The following is a 22009-nucleotide window of genomic DNA, read 5'->3' on the forward strand; positions in this document are numbered from 1 at the left end:
AGGTAGGCTTATTTTCAAAGTAATAATTTATAGTGCATGGGTTTAGAGAAATAACAAGAAATAGAGCAAGAGCCAGAATTACTACCCCATCCCAGAAAGAATGAGAGAGAAGCAGTAGAGAGGGTTGTGTACTATCAATCACCATAAGAAAGACAGTGATTGTAGGTCAAAGGACTAAGACTTTCTCTCCTCTCCCATACTAGTTCTTGCCAAATTTCATCATTGACTGAGCCCAACCAGAAGCTAGAGATTATGGAAATTTATTGATATGATCCATAACAGTCAGACTTCTAGACCTAGAAGAGGGATTAAGAATATGGAAAGTAGATCAAGAGGCACAAACAAGATACATGGTATGACCGATTTAAAAAAATAATCCTGAAGAAAGATCATGTAGGTTATTATATGACATAATGGTTATAAATATAGCCACTATGGCAAAAATGCATATATATCATGAGAAATATATGTTAAAAAACGAAACAAAGAAAGAGCCAGATTAAACATTTTTACAAGTTATCAAAACACACAAAAAAATAATAGATTAAAAAACTTGAGATAACTCAAATATATATGCCATATCAACAAATGTGAATGGCTTATACTCACTTAGTAAAAGTAAAAAACATTCATATTACCTTACAAATAAAAAAATTACATTATTTATAAGACACAATCCAAAGCAAATGAGTTGGAAAATAAATTAAAAAGATTGCAAAGAAATGTTTGTAAATGCAAATTAAGGGCAGCCCGGGTGGCTTAGTGGTTTAGCACAACCCAGGGCCTGATCCTGGAGACCCAGAATCAATTCCCACCTCGGGCTTGCTGGGTGGAGCCTGCTTCTTCCTCTGCCTGTATCTCTGCCTCTCTGCTTCTGTGTCTCTCTTGAATAAAAAAATAAAATCTAAGAAAAAAAGCAAATTAAACAAACAAAAAAGAACAATGGGCATGATCTTTATATCAGATGAAGATAAAAATTCACTTAAAAGACATGAAGCAGGGGATCCCTGTGTGGTTCAGTGGTTTAGCGCCTGCCTTCAGCCCAGGGCATGATCCTGGACTCCAGAATCGAGTCCCACATCAGGCTCCCTGCATGGAGCCTGCTTCTCCCTCTGCCTGTGTCACTGCCTCTCTCTGTCACTCATGAATAAATAAATAAAATCTTAAAAAATTAATAAATAAAAAGACACGAAGCACATTATAGTAGGGTACTTTCAGCAATTAAGGGTGAAATTTATGATAAAGTAACAGACATGATTACCAAATAACACAAGCATCAACAATCATAAAGCAAAGATTATTGGAGTTAAAAACATATAAAAACCAAAGAGAAATCAATTAGCAAAATACTTTAAATTACTAATCTCAATCTATGACAGAGCAAATGGATATTTTTTAAAAACCAAAAAATACAGATGCCTAACTAACACAACTAATAAATTACATCTCTATATAAAATGAATTTGGAAGTGTTCCTACCATCCCTATTTTCTGAGTTGTAATATTAGTAATATTCTTATCATTAAATATTTCATAGAATTTATATGCAAAACCATCTGACCCTACAGAAATATTTATATTTATGGAAGAATTACTGTAAAGAAACAGAAAATCAGAAAAGATAACCATAAAAAAGAAAAAGGTGTCAAAGAGCTACTCCCTGAAAAGCACTGGGCTAAGACAGTTTTCAGAAGAGATCTACATCTCTCAAGACCAGACAAGTTAATGCTATTTAAATTTTTCCAAAGCACAGAAAGAGAAAGCTTCTAAATTCTTTATGTGAAGTGAGGATAATAATTTAAAAATAATAGCAGCAGCAACAAATATTTCAAGAAAAAAAGATGTGGGCAATCTCACCGTGACAATTGATAATAAATTCTAAGTAAAATATTAACAAACAGAAAGAAGCAGAACATTAAAAAGAATCAAGTGGGATTTTTTTTCTAGAAATGCAACAATGGATAAAAACAAAGGGAAATACATAATTAAGCATATAGTTCATTAGGAAAAATAGGTAATTCCCATAGATCATTAACAGGAATTGGTAATATTAATTACCCATGCTTGATTCCAAAAATCTTAATGAAATAGGACATAAATAACATGATTATATAACCAACTCAAAAGCCAACATCACAAATAATGAGAAAACACTGACTACATTCCCAAAAAATGTATAAGCAAGGTAAGATGTTTATCGTTACTGCTATTATTTAGCATTGTTCTTAAGGTACTATCATTGCAATTTAAAGCAGGGAAAAGAAACAGTATGGAATTATCTCTACTTTCAGACACTAAAATTTTACATCAAAAGAAGATAACTAATACTGAAAACCAGTAACAAACAGAATTCCACAGGGTGAGCTGATAGTAACGTGTTGCACACAAATCTGTAATTATCATGTATTAAAATAGCAACATTTTAAAAGATAAATAAAATAAACATTAATTTTCAATAGAACAATGTTGAAATATATTAGAAGTAAAGATAATAAGAAATATGTAAGATGTTATATCTATAAAACTTGAAAATTTTCCTGAGACTCAAAGTAAAACTATTAGAAACTTAAATCAGATTTTTTTTTAGTAAGAGTCAACATTGTATTAGTTAATGCTTTGCATAAAATAATCTTTAATGTAACAAGATTGCAATGAAAACACCAAAAGCATATGGAAGGTGATGCCAAGGTCCTAAAAAACAAGGAAGAATAGTCAGAGATAAGTCAGAATAGGGAAGAAAAGGGAAGAATATGGAGAAATAATCAGCTCAAGCATATATTAAAACATTTTATAAATATTAAGTAATTAAAATATGACAGTTTTGTTCATATAAAGTATAGATACATCAAAGGAATGGAATAGGAAAATGTAGGAACTTAATATATGACAAAATAGGCATCTAAATTAAAAGGGAAAGTTGGATTATTTAATAAACTATGTTGAGAATTTACATGGAAACAATAATCTTATCCAGATTGTTTCAAGGAAGCATGTACATGTAAATTAAATAAGTAAAATAATTAAATAAAACCATAGTACTATTTGAAGAAACCATAAGAAAATCTACAACTATGTATGCATGTTTTTGATTATATATGCATAAAATATTTTTACAAAAATACTTAAGGAACAGAAAATGTTGTTTGTTATAAAATAGAAAGAACTATATGGCTGGTATCAGAGGTAGATTGAAGATTGTTTCCCAAGTTTTATATAATGTTTGAATTTTTCACTGTGTATATGAACTACCTATCAAAAATCAAATATACATAATTTAGACAAAAATAAAAATTCACGGTGTAGGAATAATTCTTAAAGAAAATTAACCAAGGCATTAACATAGATATTTCATGCATATTATGGAGGAACTTCCAATCCCTAAAATGATTTTCTTGATTCTGTTTCCTCTGACTACAGATATCATCTAGGAAAAACCCTGGCTTGCAATGCCCTATTCAGGCCCTACATCTTAAGGACACCTGGAATTTATTTTTTTTTAAGTTTCCAAGTATTTGTTTTTAATCTTCTCTGAATTACTGCAATTAAAAATTAAAAGATACCAATATAAATTAATGTATTTTGTGGGTTATATTAAACTTTCCATGAACATAGAGATTTTGGTGTTGAGAATTTTATTTCAGGAACCTGGGTCTCAATGGGAACCAAATACCCACCAGCAGATGTATCTGAGGCCCTATTAGAATTATCTGAGAGTCCTTTATGGATGTTTGCCTCTGATACAAAGCAGTCTAAAGTCAGGATAGATTTATGTGCATTGGCAGAGCCAAGTAACAAATGGAACATGTTCTCACAGTATGTTTGGCCTGAGCCTATGTGATTAAATCCTCACTTTGATGAATCCCAGACCTCCAGGGAGAAGAAAATAAAGTCCAAAGACAGTTGGTTAATAAGAAATTACTGAATCTGCCCGGGTCTAAGATGTTGTAGCAAAAGAGCAAACTTTAGTAAGTACACAGAAAAACAGAAAATAAATAGAAAATAAAGATTTTTTTTCCCCAAAAATGATAGTCCACGTTTTGCTTCCACAATATTTTGGATATGATAGATAGGTAGAATAGTTTTCATCCAAGGTGGATTTTTTATTAAATTTGGAGAAGATTCAGTTAATTTTATTAGGACAACACATATAATCCTAGAAGTGCTCTGGGCAAACCAATTCACGTGGTCACCCAAAGCACAGCACTTATTACAAGATTGTGTTTATGTACCTGCCTCCTCACCAGTCTTGGATTCCTTAAAGAAAAAGACAATGTGTGTTATTCTTCCTTATAACATCACTGATCCATTTAATATTTAGTATATGGTCAAAATTGAATATTTTAGGGGGAGAAAGAAATAATTAATGACAGGATTTCTAAATGGATAGATATATACCAGGGACACACAATCTTATTAATATACTTATACTAGTATATTTTGAAATGATATTAAATTTTTAGGTAAAACTAATTTTAGGCATATATGTATCAAAATGATGATATTGCAGTAATTGAAAGGGCTGTGGCTGGAATTTGGAATGTTCAGATCTAAAAAGACACATTCAACATGAAGAACTGCTCAGTATTTTTAAGTATTCTTAGTGGCCTGGCCATAGGTACTGGTGAGCTTAATGTATATGGGTACAATAATCATTTTGGATCTCAGTAAAAATGTTGATGAAGTGAAATGCTTGAGATCAAATCAGCTGAAAAATATTTATGTGAATATCTAATAAAAATTATTCTAAAAGATTTAGTTGTTATAGAACTAAAGGTCATTGTTTAAAACCTCCATTTTAATTGTACAAATTGTAGGCAAGACTACAGACTGTATGCATATCAACACCAGGACAATGGCTAAATTTAAATTATTATTTGGTTACTCTCTTCAATTAAAATTAGAAAACCAAGATACCAATACCAGATAAGAACAGAGTAAGAACAGTATCAAAAAAATTCTAAATGAAGTATTTCAAAGCTTAAATGCAGCAATACATATAGACTACACATTGAACTTAGTCCAGGAATTCAGGGATGGCATAATATTAAGAATTTATTAGTAGTGACATCAGTTAAAATTGTGGGGTAAGGACCTCAAAAAATTCCCTCCTCCACAAAAGCAAGGAGAACATTGGCAAAAACTTCAGAATAAACTTTTGCAGAACTCAAGGAATTAACCAAAGACTTGTAGAAAACTAGAGAGCATTTATCATCAATAAAAGCAATAGATTCTCTGTAAGCATGTTTGTGATATTTTAACTTGCTCTACCTCCTGAGCTTTGCAATAGCCTTGAAAGCCAAAAGCATGCAACCACAGTGAAAATGAAGCATACTAGTCACTAGAAGGGACTAGTAAAGGGTTGAGTCTTTTTTACAGCTCTATTCACAGAGAATTTTTTATTATTTGATCTACTGGTGTTTCCTTGGAAGGTCTCTCTTGCAATGCTATCTTTATTTAAAGTGACTTAGAGTAACGACATAGTGTGCATAGCCTTTTCCCGTGAGTAAAATGTAAAGGGAGTATTTGTCAAAAACAACTAGAGACAAGTGTTGAACATCATGATGGATGCTGAGATGTGGCTTGAGGTGATAGATAAAACAAAGTACACAATAGGCTCACCAAAAAGCTTAAAGGGAAAAAAAAAAAAACAACTAAGACATCAATAGAAGATTTGGAAAAAATTCTGATGTAATTCTGGGAATCTAAAATACCATGTACACAGCGCTCTGAATTCCCAGGGCACTGTACTACCACAGGAAAGAGTGCCAAAGGCCCTATACCCTAACTTCTAGCTAATCATGATGCTCTGCACAAGTAGGTAGTGAAGGCCAAGGCAGAGTTGCAAACTCCCTGGCTGAATATTAAAATGTGCATTCACTAACATGCCTATAGAGCCCCTTTGCAAACATTGGAATAATTACTGGTTCCAGGTATCCATGAAATCTCTGTGCAGTCTTCTGCTGACCACTAAGATAACTGAGCTGAAGCCTCCATAACCTCATATAACAAAGAATAAAAACTTTACAGAATTAGTTCAGAAAAAGTCACTAAACAAACACACTACAACAAACAGCAAAAACGAAAACCTCAATAAGAGGAAGAATATGATTTTCAGAGTTTACAGAGATTACTATTTTCAATTTAAATATATATATATTCATATATATATATATATATATATATGAAATGTAAAGAAACAAGAAAATATGGTCCATAACCAAGCGGAAAAAGGCAATCAGAATTTGTCCCTGAGGAAGCACAGATTTTGGACTTATCTGACAAAGGCTTTATTTATTTATTTATTTTTTGACAAAGGCTTTAAATCAGCTTTTCAAAATATGTCCAAAAAACTAAAGGAGACTATACCAAAAAAAACAAAGGGAATATATGAAAAGTAATGTCTCACCAAATAGAGAATAGTAATAAAGACGTGAAATGCAAATTATAAAACAAAACCAGAATACACATAATGAAAGCTCCAAAAGTAGAGTAAAAGATCAAATGAATATTGAAGAAATAATAAGCAAAAATGTTCAAAATTTGATGGAAACATTAATCTACATATTCAAAAGTCTGAATTAACTCAAAGTGGGGTAAATTCAAAAAAAAATCTGAACCTAGACACATCATGATTATGCAATTTAAAGCCAACAAGTGAGAATCTTGACAACAGCTATAGAGAAGTGCCTTGTCATATACAAGTGTTCATAAATAAGATATAAACTGATTTCTCATCAGAATCCATGGGAGTCAAAAGGCAATGGCACAGTATATTTAAGGTGCTGAAAGAAAAAGACTGTCAACCAAGAATTGTATATCAGGCAAAATTATCCTTTACAAATGAAGGAGAAATTAAAATAATTCCCAGAAAAAACAAAAACTGAGAGTTCATTGTTAGCATACGTCCCTACAACAAATACAAAAGAGAATCCTTCAGGGTGAAACAATAATAAATAAATAGGCACCAGTAAATATAACTATATAGGTAAACTTTTTTAAAGTATAAATGTTTGTTTGTAACTCTTTCCTCTTATCTAGTTTAAAAGACAACTATATAAAGCAATAATTATAAGTCTGTGTTGGTAAGCATACAACAGATAAGGATTTAATTTATATGACAACAACAGCACAAAGGATTTGGAAGGGAATGGAGCCCAAAGAGCAAAGGTATAAAGAAAATGTACACTACTCCTCCATTGTGTTTCTCCTTTACTTACATTGTCACACTGAAAACACTTCTGACACCAGATATGTGTTTTCATTTTTATTTTTTTCCCCACATCAAGCATCTGCAACACCAGCTAGGCATTCTACAATTTAACTCAATTCTGACACTATCTCCTATATATAGTATCAAATCCCATGAATTAAAAGCTCAGACCCACAAGAATGCACCCCACCCACTTCACAAGCCAACTGTAAATCCATGTTGTCACCCATGCTTCTGAACAATCAGCTATAAGAGATTCCAATCACCTCCTTCTCAGGTTTAATTAATTTGCTAGAGTGACTCACAGAACTCAGGAAAGCAGCTTGCTTGCTCTTTATTGGTTTATTATAAAGAGATGTAATAATGGACACAGATGAACATCCATATGGAAGAGATGTGTAGAGCAAGATATGTGATAAAATACATGGAGCTTCCATGCATTCCCTGTATACACACACACCACTTCCCTAGTACCTTTATGTGTTTAGCAAACTGGAAGCTCTCTGAATCCCATATCTGAGGATTTTTATAGAAATTTCATAATGGAGGCATGATTGATCATTAACTTCATTTCTAGTCCTTTGCCCTCTCTGAAGAATGGGATGTGAGACTAAAACTTCCAAGCTACTAACCATGCTTTTGACTTTCTAGTGATAGCTCCTATCAGGAGAAAACCCAAAAATCACCTTATTAAACTAAAGTCATTCCTATCACTCAGGAAATTCCAAGGGACTTAGAAACTCAGTATCAGGAACCAGAGTCAAAGACAAAATACTAGAACAGAAAATGTTCCTAGTATTTTTATCACATAGGATCTTTATCAGTTTACTATTCATTTTTTTCCTTTCCCTTAGTTTTAGGGCAGACAGGAGTGCCTGAGGATGTCACATTTATCCCCTTGGGGATGGGTTGCAGGGTCAGCTTGGGGCTTTTTAAAAATATTTTTTTTATTATTTATTGGACACAGAGAGAAAGAGCACACAAAGAGGGGGAGCTGCAGAGGGAGAGGGAGAAGCAGGCTCCCCACTGAGCAGGGAGCCCAACATGGGGCTTGATCCCAGGACTCTGAGATCATGACCCAAGCTTAAGTCAGACTTGTAGCCAACCAACTGAACCACCCAGGCATCCCCAAGCTTGTGTTTTGTCCTCAGCTTGCCTTCTGCTCCCTCATCAGTTGACCAAAATTAAAAAGAATCAAATTACTAAAATCAGAAATGAAAGAATAGGCATTACTAGAAATAAAAAGTATCATAAAAGAATGCTAATCCTTCACAAACTTTTATAGGCAAAAGAGGGAATACTCCCTCAACTCATTCTATATAACCAATAATACCCTAATAAAAAGTCCAAAGACATCCACAAACCAAAACTAAAGAAACAAAAAAACTGCAGATCAATATCCCTTATGAATATAAATATAATTCCCAACAAAAATTAACATTTCAAATCTAGCTATATGTATATATATAGATGCCATGAATAATTGGAATTTATCCCAGAAATTCAAGTTTGGTTCAATATACAAAAATCAATCAATGTAATACACCACAATAATAGAATAAAGGTCAAAAAACATATGGTCATCACTGATACTTTAAATACAGGTGAGGTGTGTTGGGGTAAGATCGAGAGCCCATGGACAAGAAAGAATTCTTGAGACTTTGGTGCAAAAAGGTGATTTTATTAAAGCACTAGGACAGGACCCATGGGCAGAAAGAGCTGCACTGGGGTTGTGAGGAGAAACTGATTATATACTAACAGGTTGGGGGAGGTAATGAAAAAGGGAAGTTTCCAAAAGGACTTCCATATGCTAAAGAACTACCTCAGGATACTGGAGGCATTGCTATTTTGAGTTATTTCTATATTTGTTCTACAAACAAGCTAAGTTTGTTTTTCCCTTTAGCAAAGCATAACATTAAGATAGCTGGAAGTTTCCTGGAGGAATGTCACACATACCCTACCCAGAAGTGGGGAGACAGGGATGCAGGACGTCCATTTGTGCTTTGTCCTCAGCTAGCCTTATGATCCCTCATCAATCACAATAGATAATAGATAGACAGATAATAGATAATGGAAAGAAGCCCACATCTCAGGAGATGTAGAAAAAGCATTTGACAAGATCAAACATCAAACACCGTTTTATGATTGAAAGAAAAAAAATACCATTCAAGAAACTAAAACCAGAAGGATTTCCTTAATAACATCTATAAAAACAAAACAAAACAAAAAAAACACCATGCTTAGTGATAAATGACCAAGTACTTTCCCTTATGATCAACAGAATATAAGGATATCCACTCTCACCACTTCTACTCAACATTGTACTAGAGGTTCTATGTAAGAAAATTATGCAAAAAAACATACTTAAAAAGCATCCAGATTGGAAGACATGAATTAAAAACTGTCTATAATTGCAGATGATATAATCTGGACCCCTCTCATTTCTGAGAGCTTTCTCTATCTTTGCTTAAAAACTTCTATAGCTTTACTCTTCTTTGTCCGCAAGATTTATTCTTCAACTCTGTGAGACAAGAAGAACCAAGCCTTCCAGCTTCAATATGTCATTAAACATTTGTCTAAACCTATGGGATGTACAACATCAAGAGTGAATCCTACAGTAAACTTAAACTATGTACTTTGAGTTATTAAAATGTATCAGCATAGTTTCATCCTCAGTAAAAATGTATCATTTTGGTGTGTGATGTTGATAATGGGGAGGCTACATATATATGAAGGCAAGGGGTATATGGAAAATAAATGTATCTTCTACTCAATCTTGTTGTAAACATAAAACTCTAAAGAATTGTCTTAAAAATTTTTAACTTATATATGAATATTTATAGCTACATTATTAAAAATAGCCAAAATGTAGAAATAACTCAAATGTCCTTAAAATGATGGACAGATAAATAAAACATGGCAAGTCCATAGAATGAATTTTATTCACTCATCTAAAAAATATTGACACATTCTAAACATAGGTGAATCTTGAAAATTTATGTTAAATGAAGGAAGCCATTCACAAAAGGCAAGTCACATGATTCCATTTATTTGAAATGTCCAAGATAAGCAAACTCATGAAGATGAAAAGTAGTTTAGTATCGTTGAAGGAGTGAGAGGGGATTTCATGGAAGAATTATGAGTATATGTCTCTTTGAAGTGATGAAAATGTTCTTGATTTCAATAATGATGATGATCACACATCTTTGTGAGTATATGAAAAAGCACTAAATTGTATATAGTTTAAAAGGCTAAGTTTTATAGTATGTTATCTACGCTCCATGAAATATAAAAATTCATTAATGTGACTCACAAATTATCTCAACTAATTATGAATAAACACTTGATAAACTCTAATACATTCCATAATTCTTTATTGTTTTTACTTTAATCCCAATATAGTTAAAATACCATGTTATATTAATTTTAGGAGAACAATACAGTGATTCAACAATTTGATACATTACTCAATGTTCATCAAGATAAGTACTCTTACTCCCCTTCACCTATTTCATCCGCCTCCTCTCTGTTAACCATCAGTTTGTTCTCTATAGTTAAGAGTTTATATTTTGGGTTCTTTTTTTTTCCTTTGTTCATTTGTTTTGTTTCTTAAACTTTACATATGAATGAAATCATATGGTATCTGTCTTTCTCAGACTGTCTTATTTCACTTAGTATAATACTCTCTAGCTCCATCTGTGCTGTTGCAAATGGAAACATTTCATTCTTTTTTATGGCTGAGTAGTATTCCATTGTGCATATATACCACTTCTTCTTTACATCTATACATCTATCAACAGACACTTGGACTGCCTCCATAACTTGGCTATTGTAAATAATGCGACTATAAATATAGGGGTACATATGTTCCTTTGAATTTGTTTTTTGTTTTTTGGTGGGTTTCTTTTTTGGCAAGGGGGATTCTTTGGGTACTCAGTAGTGCAATTACTGGATCATTGAGTAGTTCCATTTTTAACTTTTTGAGGAACTTTAATAGTGTCTTCCACAGTGGCTGCAAAAGTTTGCATTTCTACCAACAGTAAAAGGGTTCCCTTTTTTCCAATCCTCACTAACACTTCTTGTTCCTTGTGTTTTTTACTTTAGCCATTTTGACAGGTGCGAGTTGATATAGTATTAGTTTTGATTTGCATTTCCTTGATGACTCATGATATTGAGCATCTTCACATGTGTCTTGGCTATCTGGATGTCTTTGGAGAAATGTCTATTCATGTCTTCTACCCATTTAATTTGTTTTGTGTATGTGTATATGTGTTGAGTTTTCCAAATTATTTATATATTTTGGATACTAATCCTGTATCAGATATGTCATTTGCAAACATCTTCCCCATTCCATCGGTCACCTTTTACTTTTGTTGTTTCCTTCATTGTGCAAAAGCTTTTATTTTGATGTAGTCCCAAGAGTTTTTTTTTTTTTTTTCCCCTTCCCTTAGGAGATATATCTAGAAAAATGTTGCTATGTCTGATGTTAGAGAAATTAACTGTCTGTGCTCTCTTCCAAAATTTTTATATTTTCAGCCTCACATTTAGGTCTTTAACCCATTTTGAATTTATCTTTCTGTATGGTGTAAGCCAGTTCCAGTATCATTATTTTGCATGTAGCTATCTACTTCTCCCAACAACATTTGTTAAAGAGACTTTTTCCCATTGCATGCTCTTTCCTCCTTTGTCAAAGATGTATTGCCCATATAAATGTGTGTTTATTTCTGTGTCTTTAGTCTACCCCTTGATCTATAAGCCTATTTTTGTGCCAGTACCATACGATTATGATTACTGACAATTTGTTTTATAATTTGAAATGTGGAATTGTGATGCCTCCAGCTTTTCCTCATCCAAGATTATGTTGGTTACTCTGTGATTTCTGTGGTTCTGCTCAAATTTTAGGATATTTTGTTCTATTTCTGTGAAAAAACGTTATTGACATTTTGAAAGGGATTGCATTAAATGTATAGATTGCTTTGAGTAGTATGGACATTTTAACAATATTGTTATTTCCAATCCATGAGCATGGGATGTCTTTCCACTTGTTTGTGCTGTTTTCAATATCTTTTATGAATGTTTTACAATTTTCAGAGTACCAATCTTTCACCTCCTTGGTTAAGTTTATTCCTAGGTATGTTATTATCTTTCATGCAATTGTAAATGGAATTCCTTCCTCAATTTCTTTATGTTGCTTCAATATTAGTGTATAAAAACGCCATGGAGTTCCATATGTAGATTTTATATCCTGCAACTTCAACAAATTATTTATCACTTTTCATGGTGTACTAGTGGAATCTTTAGGGTTTTCAACATAGTATCATGGCATCTCCAAATACTGAAAGTTTGAAAGTTTTACTTCTTCCTTGCCAATTTGGATGGTTTTTATTCCTTCCTTTTTATCTGCTTTCTGACTTCTAGCACTATGTTTAATAACAATGGTTAGATTGGATACTGGATACTCCTGTCTTATTCCTGACCTTAGGGGAAACAATTTCAGTTTTTCCCCACTCAGTCTGCTGTTAGCTGTGAGTTTTTCATATATGGCCTGTATTATGCTGAAGTATGTTCCCTCTAACCCTATTTTGTTGAGGGCGTTTATCATGCATCGTATGGTACTGTGTTAAATGTTTTCTCTACATCAATTGAAATGATCATATGGTATTCATTCCTTCTTTTATTAACGTGATGTTTTGTTTTTTGTTTTTTGTTTTTTTTAACGTGATGTTTAACATTGTGAATATTGAACTTCCTTTGCATCCCAGGGATAAATCTCATTTTATCATAGTGAAAGATTCTTTTCATGTATCATTGGATTTGGTATTTTGTTGAGGAATTTTATATTTATGTTCATAAGAAATGTTGGCCTGTAGTTCTCCCTTTTTTTGTAGTGTCTTTATCTGGTTTTGGTATGAGGGTAATGCTGGCTTCATAGAATGAATTAGGAACTTTTCTTTCCTCTTCTAGTTTTTGGAATAGTTTGAGATAGTTTCAACTTCTCTTTAAATGTTTGATTGAATTCATCTCTGAAGCCATCTGGTCTGGCACTTTTATTTGCTGAGAGTTTTTTTTATTACTGATTCAATTTTATTGCTGGTTGTCAGTCTGCTTAAATTTTTTTACTTCTCCCTGATTCAACCTTGGGAGGTCATATGTTCTTAAAAATGTATGTTTCTTTTAAATTGTCGAATTTGTGGGCATATAATTTTTCAAAATGTTCTCTCACATTCTTTTGTATTTCTGTGGTTTCACTAGTTATTTCTCCCCTTTTATTTCTGATATTTGAGTTCTCTCTCTCTTTCTCTCTCTCTCTCCTCCCTTTATCCTTCTTTTTAATGAATCTAGGAAAAGGTTTATTTTATTGGTTTTTTAATGAATTTAGGAAAAGGTTTATTGGTTTCGGTGATCTTTTCAAAGAATCAGATACTGGTTTCATTGATCTGTTATATTGATGGGGTTTTGTTTGTTTTTTGTTTTGTTGTTTTGTTTTGTTTTGATTCTAGTTTATTTCTGCTCTCAACTTTACTATTTTCTTACTTGTATTGGTTTGGAGTTTTGTTTGTTTATAGCTCCTTTAGATGTAACGTTAGGCTGATTATTTGGGATCTTTCTTGCTTCCTGGGGGTAGGCCTGTATTGCTATAAACTACCCCCTTAAAACACGTTTTTGCTGTGTCCCAAAGATTTTGAATCATAGTATTTAAATTTTCATTTGTCTCTATGTATTTTTTGCTTTTGTCTTTGATTTCTTTTGGATCTTTTCATTGTTTAATAGCATGCCATATAATATCAATATATTTGTGTGCTTTCCAGACTTTTCTTCTTGTGGATGATTTCTACTTTCATAATGTGGTCAAAAGAGGGGCATGGTAATATTACAATCTTTTTGAGTTTTTTAAGACTTGCTTGTGGCCTAATATGTGATCTATTCTGAAGAATAGCATATGCACACATGAAAATTAAAAGTTGATTTTGCTGTTTTAAAATGAAACATTCTGAATACATCTGTAAGATCCATCTGATGCAAGCTGTCACTCAAAACCACTGTTTTCCTTGTTGATTTTCTGTTTGGATGATCTATAGATGTAAGTCAATGTTAAAGTCCACTATTATTATTGTTATCAATTAGTTCTTTTATGTTTGTTATTAACTGACTTATGTACTTGGGTATTCTCATGTTGGAAGTATTAATATTTATCATTTTTTAAATATTTTATTTATTTATTCATGAGAGATACAGAGAGAGAAAGGTAGGGACACAGGCAGAGGGAGAAGCAGGCTCCATGCAGGGAGCCCGACATGGGACTCAATCCCAGGTCTCCAGGATCACACCCTGGGCTGAAAGTGGCACTAAACCACTAAGCCACTGGGACTGCCCTATTTATCATTGCTGTATCTTCTTGTTGGATTATAACATTTATGATTATATAGTCCTTTTTTGTTCACTTTTATAGCCTTTGTTTTAAACTCTATTTTGTCTGATGTAAGTATTGCTACTCTAGCTTTCTTTGCACTTCTATTTGCATAATAAATGTTTCTCCATTCCTTTCAAATCTGAAATGAGTCTCTCATAGTCAGCATATAAATTGGTCTTATATTTTTATTCATTCCAACATCTTATATCTTTTGATTGGAGATTTGTCTATTTACATTGAAAATACGTATTGGTATGTATTTATTGCCATTTTCTTACTTGTTTTATGGTTGTTTTCTATTTTTTTTTTTTGGTTGTTTTCTATATCCTCTCTGTTCCTTTCTTCTCCTACTCTCTCTTGTCATAATTAGTTGACTTTGTTTAGCAAAATACTTGCATTCCTTAATCTTTATTTTTGCATATCTATTACTGTTTTTGGATTTCTGCTTACCATTCAGTTTATATATAACATCTTCTGCATATAACAATCTATATTAAACTGATAGTTGCTTAATTTTGAACCCATTCTTTACCCCTCTCCCCTCCACATTTCAGATATTTGGTATCATATTTTAATTATTTCATATTGTGCTTCTCTTGACTGATTTTTACAGATATATTTTTTTAGTTTTTGTGTTTCCTTTTTTTTTTTTTTTAATTCTTATGTATGGTGTTTTCTTTCCACTGAAAGAGTTCCAGTGTTTCCTGGTTTAGTGGTCATAATGCCTTCAACTTTTGTCTGGGAAACTCTGTATCTCTCTATTCTAAATGATAGCCTTATTGGTGAATAGATAGGCTACAGATTTTTCCTTTTCAGTGCTTTGAATATATCATGCCACCCTCTTCTGGCCTGCAAAATTTCTGCTGAAAAATAAGCTGATAGCCCTATGTAGTTTCCTTTGTACATAACTGTCTTCTTTTCCCTTGCACCTTTAAAATTCTTTATGACTTTTTTTTTTTTTTTTTGCCTTTTTAATTACTATGTGTCTTGGTGTTGACCTCCATTGGTTGAATTTGTTGGGGGAATCTATACCTCCTAAATCTGAATTTCTTGTTTCCTCACCAGATTTGGGAAGTTTTCAGCTATTATTTCTTCAAATATATTTTCTGCCCCCTTTTTACTCATGCCCTCCTGGGAGGCTTGCTATATAAATGTTATTATGCTTGATGGAGTCATTGAGTTCTCCAAGTCCATTCTTATTATGAAATATTTCTCTCTTCCCTCTTCATCTTGTTTTCCATTATTCTATCCTCCAGGCCACTTTTATGTTTCTCAGCTTCCTATAACCTATTTATTCCATTTATTGTATTTTTACTTTTATGGAGTTCTTTATCTATATTATTTTTTTATTTTTATTGTTTTTTTTTTTTTTTCAGGTCCAACCAACAGTGTTTATTGAATGTGAAGTCATCCCAGCCCCCTTTCACGGGGAAGACAGTCCAAGGAGAAAGAAGAATAATACACGTTAAATACCCACCTGCACACTCACACACTCTCACACACTTGCGCACACGCATGCCGCACACTCGTCCAAGCTCCTGCAGTGACACGTCGCACACCCTCCCCCCCCCCACCCCCCAAGCCAGAGGCACGGCTGTCAGGGTCAGTGCGGAGCTGGGGCTCCAGGATAGGTTCTAGCAGCAGCAGCCGGTCCCCCTGCCCCCTGCCCTCCACCCTGCCCCGCGCCTGCCCCCGGGGCCGCGGTGCCTAGCACGCGAGTGACAACTCTTCCCCGCTCTGCCGCAGGCGCTTCTTGGCCCGGATCTCGTTCATGGCCTCTTCAATGGAGCGCGTGTCCCTCTTGTTGGCCACGGGCTAGCCATAGGTCTTGTTGCCTGCAACATGTGGGCGGCGTCCTTGGCTGCCCCCAGTGGATGAAGTGGTGTTCTTGTCTTTGTAGTTACTAGCAGGGCTCACCACCACCGGGCCCTGCTGTGCCACCTCCTCCTCTTGCCGCTGGGCCAGCTCCTTCGGCTTCCGTTTTTCCTCAGCCTTCTGGGGGTCCCATTCCTCGCCCCGGCGGTAGGAGTCCAGCTCCTCGTCTGACGGCGCAAACTCCTTTTTGAAGATTATGTAAGTGACTCTTGTCATCTTCCTGGAAAGAGAAGGACGTTAGGCCAGCCACTTCCACGACATCGTGTAGGATGCTCCTATCTTGTTCATTGGCTGAAACTTTTTCTTGATCTGCGCTCTGTCTTGCATGAAATCCGATACTTCTTTCTCCTTCCCTTTATGAAACTCCACTTTCTGCTGTTTCTCTTGCTCCTGTAGTTTCTTCAGGTGCGCAGCCTGCTCTTGGGCCTTGCCCTGAAGACTCCTGGTCCCCGAGGCTGGGTGGCTTCTCCATGGAGCTCAGGATGGAGCCCAGTAGGTCCGCCCTCTTGGGAGTCATTTTTTATTTTTTTGATAAATGTCTCAGTGATGTCCTCCACCCTTTACTGAAATCCAATGAGTATCTTTATCATCATTACTTTAAATTCTCTATCAGGCATACTACATATTTCTGTTTTGCTTAATCTCTTGCTGTGATTTTGTGCTGTTCTTTTACTTGGAACACATTTCTTTGTCTTATCACTTTGTCTACCTCTCTGTTTCTCTGTGTTAGAAAAGTCAGCTATATCTGCTCTTGAAAGCAGTAGCTTTATGAAGAAGAGGTCGTACAAATACCATGCAGTGCAGTGTCCCCGTTAACCAGAACCTGGCACTTCAGAACAGTTGTCTATGTGTGTTGTTAGTATCCTGCTACTGTGTCTGAGTCTACCTTTTATTTCAGGCCAGACATCTGAATCTACTCTCCGCTTGCTGTGGGCTGTGCTTGCTCTCCGTGGAGTTAGTGAGACCCAGGTAGGCAGGTTCTAGGGTATTGGAGCATAGAAAGGCTCAGAGGTAAGGCAGCAGTGAAAGCAAAATCTGTGCTGAGTCCAGGGCCTAGACTAGAAGGCTTTGAGTGCAAGAGTCCTCAGGAGAATGTGTGGTTTGAGTGCGCTGCTAACAGGTTAGATAGTAATTTTCTGTAAAGTGCTGCTTTCTGCAGATAGCCCTGTGTTTATGCAGAGGGATAAAGGAGGAAAATGGCATCCGTCAGCTCCTCTATTCCTGAGGAAGTCTCCCAAATGCTCTGAAGTCTGTATAAAGAGATCTCTCTCCTATTTGCCCTAGGAATTGTGCAAATTGTGGCTTAATCAGTGCTGAGTTAGATGACTTGTAAAGCTTCAAGCTCCAAGTCCCACTGGTTATACAACCACATGGAATTCAGCCTTTCTGAGTTTCAAAGCCAGACTTTGTGTGGTTTGTCTTGCCCATGTGAGCTCCCTGGTGCAAGGGACCGTTTCTTTCCCCATTTCTTGGGCACAGCTCCTTCTTCCTGTGGGCAACTCCCAACCACTTCTTCTGCCCTTCTTAACCTCTCAGATGTGACTTTTTCTCTGCATTTAGTTGTAGAGTTTGTTCTGCCAGCCTTTAGATTGCTCTCCAGCTTGTTTACATGGATGTGAGTAATTTCAAGTTATAAACATGGGACTGGGTGAGCTTAAGGTCCTCCTTTCTGCCATCTTCCCAAGCTCAATCACATTTCATAATTTTTAAATCAGTAGAAAACTAATAATAGAATATTTCACTTAAATTGATAAATAGTATTCAAAAACATGCAACAAGTAACATACAAATAATATCCAGAGCTTACTAAAATTTCTGCAAACAATGTCTGAAACATAGTATCACACAAAGCATTTTTTAGGCTCACCTGATCAAATATCACAGGAGAGAGGGGTGGTTGGGACATCACAGAAATAAACTTCAAGTAATATAAATAGCATTAGGGTTTTAAACTTCAGCTTTAAAATAATTATACTTATTATGTTAATGAAGTAAATTATAAGATAGGAAATTAAACCAGAGAACCCAGGTCATATAAAAATATTAATTGCAAAAATTAGGACTTAAATTACCAAAAGTAATGATGGGAATGTAGTATTTAGGTTTAAAAACAGATGAAATGTAGCAGATGAAAGGATTAATTAAATGATGATAATTCAATAGAATATATCCACACTAAGAATAGAGTTAGAAAGGTAAGACCAACTGAAAAAGAAGATAAGAGACTTCTGGGCTATAATGAGAAGGTCTAAAATATCTGTAAAAAGAGTTTCAAAAGGAGGAAAAAGAAAGGATGGGGTAAAAACAATAGTTGAAATAATATTAGCCAAAAATTTTCCAAAACTGAAAAAAAACAACTAGTTAGAGTTTTCAAGTAGCTCAAGAATTGTAGAAGGAAAAATACAAATCAAACAAACCCAACACCACCAAGAAAAACTTAGGCAAACTACTAAAAACTAAAGAAAGAAAAGAAAGCAAGCAACCAAAGACAGAACAAGCATACTGCATACTACCTATAAAGAAGAACAATAAATTTGTGGCTTACTTTCCAATAAAAGTTATGGAAGTCAGAAAAATATGAAACAGTTTAAAGTGGTAAAAGAAAACAAATGTCAAATTAGATTTGTTTTTTAATAATAAATTTATTTTTTATTGGTGTTCAATTTGCCAACATACAGAATAACACCTAGTGCTCATCCATCCCATCAAGTGCCCACCTTAGTGACCGCCACCCAGTCACCCCACCCCCAGTCCACCTCCCCTATCACCACCTCTAGTAGTGATAATGTTCTTCAATAATATAGTCACATGAAAGTGCTATTCAGAAAAAAAAAAAAAAATGAAAGGACCCATCACTGGCTAAATCTTACTAAAAGTCTCCCTAAAGGTACAAAGCAAATTCTTCTGGCAAGGAGAAAAATCATGCTAAATGGAAGTGGAAAAAAATAAAAAAGGAATGTAGAACAAATAAAATGGTATATTAGTATATACCTATTACATATAGGTAAATATGTAATACATACAAGTAAATATTGACTGTATTTGAAGGAAAAGTTAATTTTATGGTTAAAAATTTATGTAAAATTAGAATATATGCCTTCAAAGCATATAATTTTGTAGGAATACAGATGGACTTAAGCATTCTAAGATTCTTGCTTTGTCAGCTAAGTTATAAACTCCTCAATTCATTTTGAGGTTTTTTTTTAAAGATTTTATTTATTCACTCATGAGAGACACACACACACACAGAGAGAGAGAGAGGCAGAGACATAGGCAGAGGGAGAAGCAGGCTCCATGCAAGGAGCCTGATGTGGGACTCAATCCCAGAACTCCAGGATCATACCCTGGGCCAAAGGCAGGCACTAAACCACTGAGCCACCCAGGGATCCCCTATTTTGAGTTTGAATAAGTCAAGAATGCATGTTATTAATAAAAGAATTATAAAAGTAAAGTTGTATAATTTTAAAAATAAATTACTAACCCTGAAAGTGGAAGGGGGAAAAAATCAATATGGAGCAAAGAGAACAGATTTAAATTCAATTATCTCCGGGGTGCCTGACTGGCTCAGTCAGTAGAGCAGGAGACTCTTGATCTCAGGATTGTAAAAGTTTGAGCCCCATATTGGATGGACAGATTATCTGAAAATAAAATCATAAAATAAAATAAATTCAGTTATCTCTACAATAATATGTAAATGGACTAAACGATCAAATTGGATTTCAAAACATTATACTGCACATAAGAGGCAGAGTATATAAATTTAAGAATACATAAAAGTAGAATTTGATCCAAAAGTGTATGATATGAAATAGTAACCAAATGAATACCAGTTCAGCTGTACTAATATTAGACACAGGACACATGGAGACAAAAACATATTTAAATATAAAAGTGAATGCCAAAATAATAAAAGCTCACTCTTTCAGACAGACATTCTAAATCTATATGCATCTAATAACCCAAAGTCAGAAGTTATGAAATAGAGAAACTCATTCATTTCATGGTAAATTAATAAAATAGAAAAAAAGTGTATACATGACTAGAAAATGTGAACAACCCAATTAAAAGATTCACTTCAATATACACCTCAAAATACATATATAGAAAGAATATCAGGATCAACAAAAGCCAGAATGCACATTCTTGTCACATGCACACAAACTACCAAACATAATAATGTCTTTTTATTTTTTTTATTTTTTTTATTTTTTTATTTTTTATTTTATTTTTTATTTATTTATGATAGTCACGCAGAGAGAGAGAGAGAGAGGCAGAGACACAGGCAGAGGGAGAAGCAGGCTCCATGCACCGGGAGCCCGACGTGGGATTCGATCCCGGGTCTCCAGGATCGCGCCCTGGGCCAAAGGCAGGCGCCAAACCGCTGCGCCACCCAGGGATCCCAATAATGTCTTGAACATAAAGAAATCCTCAAAAATGTTTATTGATCAAAGTAGAATAAACAAGAAATCTGTAACAAAAACGATGTCTAGGAAACCCTAAGATGTTTGGAATGTAAGAATTGACTTCTAAATAACACAATGGCTAAAGTAGATAAGACAATGAGCATTAAGAAATATTTTAATTGAATGATAAATGAAATTTTACATGGAAAAATCCTTGAGATATACAACTAACTCAGTTCTTAGGAAAAAAATTAGGGACTAAAATTCAAATGAAAGAAATAAAGCTTGGAAATTGATACAAGAATCCATTTTCAGCACACCAGGTAACTCAATTCATTAAGTGTCAGACTCTTGATTTTGTCTCACATCATGATTTCAGGGTAGTGGGGTAGAGCTCACACTAGCCTCCACACTCAATAGTAAATCTGTTTGAGATTCTCTCTCTTTACCTCCCTCGACTTCTCCCCACATTTGCATGTGCTCTGTAGAATAAATAAGTAAATATTTTTTAAAAAGAAGAATCCATTTCAAACAGCTTTTGAATATTTGAACATCAAATTCAAACAAGATTGATGAATGGAAATAATAAAACAACAGCAGATATTAATGAAAAAGAAAAAACGTGTACAATAGAGAAAATAGACACTTGTAAATACTGGATAATTGAGAAGACAAATATACTCAATAAGCCTCCAGCAAGACTAATGGAGAAAAAAAATAACAAATCATGAATATGAAGAATGAAAAAAGAGACATTACAGCAATTCTACAAACATTAAAAAAAAATAAATAAAAGTAGACTCTAAAGAAATTTAGCCAAAAAGTGAAAAATTCCTTAAAATACACCACATACCAAAATTGGCATATGCACAGTCTATTTTATTAAAGAAATCAAGATAGAGTTTAATATATTCCTGTAATGAAGTATAAGGCCATGAAAGTTTCTTTTTAAGTTTCTTCAAAAATTTTAACATGATATAACATTAATCTTCTCAAAACTCAAGACAATAAAAAAGAGAGAGAGAGAGGATATTCCTCGTTTCATTTTTTATGGCCATAATGAAATTGACATTAAAATCTGTAAAGCTGGAGGCATCACAACTCCAGGTT

General features: G+C 34.1%; 1 long non-coding RNA gene and 1 pseudogene across 1 annotated transcript in view; one reads left to right on the forward strand and one right to left on the reverse strand.

The window, feature by feature from the left end:
- The window catches only part of LOC140622641 (uncharacterized), a 47923-nt gene that overhangs the window by 17223 nt on the left and 8691 nt on the right, over positions 1-22009 (forward strand). The gene's annotated exons all lie outside the window — the stretch shown is intronic.
- On the reverse strand, positions 16329-17013 carry LOC140622551 (sperm-associated antigen 7 pseudogene; annotated as a pseudogene).

This window comes from Canis lupus, chromosome 32, assembly GCF_048164855.1.
Source record: "Canis lupus baileyi chromosome 32, mCanLup2.hap1, whole genome shotgun sequence".
Lineage (NCBI taxonomy): Eukaryota > Metazoa > Chordata > Mammalia > Carnivora > Canidae > Canis > Canis lupus.